Raw genomic sequence first — 3,183 nt, 5'->3', positions numbered from 1 at the left:
AAAAAAAAAAAAAAAAAGTTTTGGATCAACCCCATCCAGTTTGGGGGTATGAGGGAGAATAACATAATACAGAACCTTTGCTCCTTAAGACGACATGAGCATTCTTTCTTTTTTTGTTTTAGAGACAGAGTCTCACTCACTTTATTGCCCTTGGTAGAGTGCCATTTTGTCACAGCTCACAGCAACCTCCAACTCCTGGGCTTAGGCGATTCTCTTGCCTCAGCCTCCGAGTAGCTAGGACCACAGGTACCCACCACAATGCCCGGCTATTTTTTGTTCCAGTTTGGCCAAGGCCATATTTGAACCCACCACCCTCTCGGTATATGGGGCCGGCCCCCTACTCACTGAGCCATAGGCACTGCCCCAACACAAGCATTCTTAAGCATTCCGACAGGTGTTGAAAAAAGATTTAGCATTTTGCAAAGCACAAAATAGGAAAATGTGATGTTTGATTAGAAAACTAAAGATATGCTAGATGCATTATCTGCAGATTATATGTAACTGAGGATGAACTGGCAAGTCAAATCCAGAAAAAGACTGGTTTTATATGCTGGATGGAAAACTACCCCTATAGTCTGCAAAAATTCTCTCATATCTACACACATATGGTTGGAGAGAGGACTAAAAACAGATTTATGTTACAGGGAGAAGGCTATAACCCAAAGGGTCCCTTCCAACTAAGACTTCTCAATTCTATGATCCAAAGAGTTTACTGACTTCTCCTGGTGGAACACAAAAGTCTTCAGAGGTATTTCCAACTTGTTCTGAAAAAAAAAAAAAAAAAAAAAGCTACTGGCTCGGCGCCTGTGGCACAAGCGGCTAAGGCGCCAGCCACATACACCTGAGCTGGTGGGTTCGAATCCAGGCTGGGCCCGCCAAACAACGATAGCTGCAACCAAAAAATAGCCTAGCGTTGTGGTGGGTGCCTGTAGTCCCAGCTACTTGGGAGTCTGAGGCAAGAGACTCACTTGAGCCCAGCAGTTGGAGGTTGCTGTGAGCTGTGATGCTACAGCACTCTACCCAGGGTGATGGCTTAAGGCTCTGTCTCAAAACAAATAAATAAAATAAAATAAGATAAAATAAAAATAAAGCTACTAACCCATGAGGTTAGAATCCTGTTTACTTATTCACTCAACAAACATTAAGGTGCCTAAGATGTTGGGTCATTTCAAGGTCCTTGAAAAGAAGGATGGTGCATAGGACAATCAGGAAGAGATTACATAAGGTCAGCTGTGTTTATCTCATTTATAGGAAATGCAGGATAAGGGAATGGAAATGTCAAAAAAAGAAAGCAATGGGCAGTGCCTGTGGCTCAAAGGAGGAGGGTGCCAGCCCCATATGCCGGAGGTGGCAGGTTCAAACCCAGCCCCAGCCAAAAAAAAAGAAAGCAAAAAATGAAAAGTTACAAATTTACTCTGAGAGCATAGTCAGCACCAGAAATATTCAGAATAACTACTTAAGAGACTTTCAAGCTGGATAGGACTCCATCTAATACCTGTACACATCCCTCTACAGGCATTCCTTTGGAGGCAATTCACTCCCTCACTGGTCAACGCCGGTGATTCTTCTATTAATTAAAAATCTTGTCTTCCTGCAGAATTCACCTATCTGTCCTAGTTTTGCCTTCTTCAGCCCCAAAGATTAAGTGAAAACCCTCTTTGCCATAACAATTTTTTCCATTTTTAAAAACAGCTGAAGGCTTCCCAATGCTCTCTTTTCCAGGTTAAATATTCCCATTCTTTCAAAGTTCCTGAACTGACTCCAACTGCTCCAAATTGAATAGCTATCTAGTAAGTCACAGCAGAGAGGCACTTAAGATCAGTGGGTTTCAATGTACATCAGTACGTACAGGATCTCTTGAGTTCAAAACGCAGTTTCCCAGGTCCCTATCCAGATTCTAAACTGGATGTGTCTGATTTGAGTCCAGATTTCAAAACAGATGGTATGAAAACTACATTTTGAGAAACTGTCACGTCTTACAAAGGAGGAAACTGAGGCCGAATACGGGGAAAAGATTTGGCCCAGAATGCACAATTGGCTGTCGGTGGCAGTCTCAAACCCAGGTCTCTTACTTTCAGAGAAACTCTGTTCTCCATGCTATCCAGCTTCTGCCCCTTCACTTAGTGCAAACACGTTAAATATATTCGCACGAGAGAGGCGGCCCCGCGCCGTGGACAGAAAGGGAATCAGGGTGAGTCCTTCCCTTTCTCAAGGCCTCAGTTCCCCCAATCAGTAATCCAAGGACGGAAGACCACAACGCCAGCCCGACCTCTCTTCTGGGGCCGAGGGCCCGGGGCAAGGACGTGTTTGTCGTCTCGGGGCCCCCCTCAAGGGTCCTACCCCGTGAGCCTTTAAGAAGGCATTACCTCGACTCCCGCCCCAACCCCGACGACCCCTGCCGCCACCTCAGCTCCCCACATACTTGCCTCCGCGCAGGTAATGATGCCCAGAATCCCCCAGCCTATCGGTCTTTGAGCCAACTTGCGAGTACTACATCCAGGTCAACCTATTGGGCGGGACCTCCGACCCCTCCTACGCGAACTCCAGTCACCTGACCCGGAGCCGCCCCTCTCGCAGGCATTTCCGGTCCCAACCGGAAGAGGTTTGGCCTCTTGCACTGTTCCGGCCCAGGTGTGAAACTCCAAGGTTCCGCCTGAGGACCGGAAGCTGAGGAATTAGAGGGTATTTGCTGCCTTGTTGAAGAACTCGGGGGTCGGAACTTCTGGAAGAAAAGGCTGATTCCAGAAAGTACCAAATAAGCCTAAAACATTTTGTTGTACCAGAATGTAAAAATGATAGAAATTACTCAAAGGACATAGGAGCTAACTGGAAAGATCACAGTGGACAAATCGGGGAAATTTCAGCATTTAAATACGAATAAGAGAGTAATAGAGTGTAACTAATTGAATAAAATAGTAATCCATGAGTCGTTACTGTCATAAAGAAGTGAATAAACAAATGGGGACAAGGAAATTGTTTTAATAGGATGCCAACAAACTTGATGGAGCTAGAAAAATCAATAATAAGGTTTGCCGCCTGTAGCTCGGCAGCTAGCAAGTCGGCCACATACACTGGAGCTGGGTTTGAATCCATCCCAGGCCTGTTAAACAACAATGACAACTACAGCAAAAAAAATAGCCAGTCGTTGTGGCGGGTGCCTGTAGTCCCAGCTACTTGGGAGGC

The 3,183-nt window shown here is 45.6% G+C and overlaps 1 protein-coding gene across 2 annotated transcripts in view; it reads right to left on the bottom strand.

Moving 5' to 3' along the window:
* RNF185 (ring finger protein 185) overlaps positions 1 to 2,501 on the bottom strand; it is a 42,630-nt gene extending 40,129 nt beyond the window's left edge. Inside the window, exon 1 of one of the 2 annotated variants that reach the window (XM_023508942.1) lies at positions 2,423 to 2,501. The gene's annotated coding sequence lies outside the window, so the exon portion shown is untranslated. The remainder of the gene's footprint in view (positions 1 to 2,422) is intronic. The other variant, XM_012813732.2, reaches the window with a different exon arrangement.
* Between the last annotated feature and the right edge of the window lie 682 nt (positions 2,502 to 3,183).

Source organism: Otolemur garnettii, unplaced genomic scaffold (assembly GCF_000181295.1).
Source record: "Otolemur garnettii isolate 467f Iridium unplaced genomic scaffold, OtoGar3 scaffold00294, whole genome shotgun sequence".
NCBI lineage: Eukaryota > Metazoa > Chordata > Mammalia > Primates > Galagidae > Otolemur > Otolemur garnettii.
Note: the sequence above shows the minus strand (reverse complement) of the source record. Positions and strands in the feature narration are given on the sequence as shown.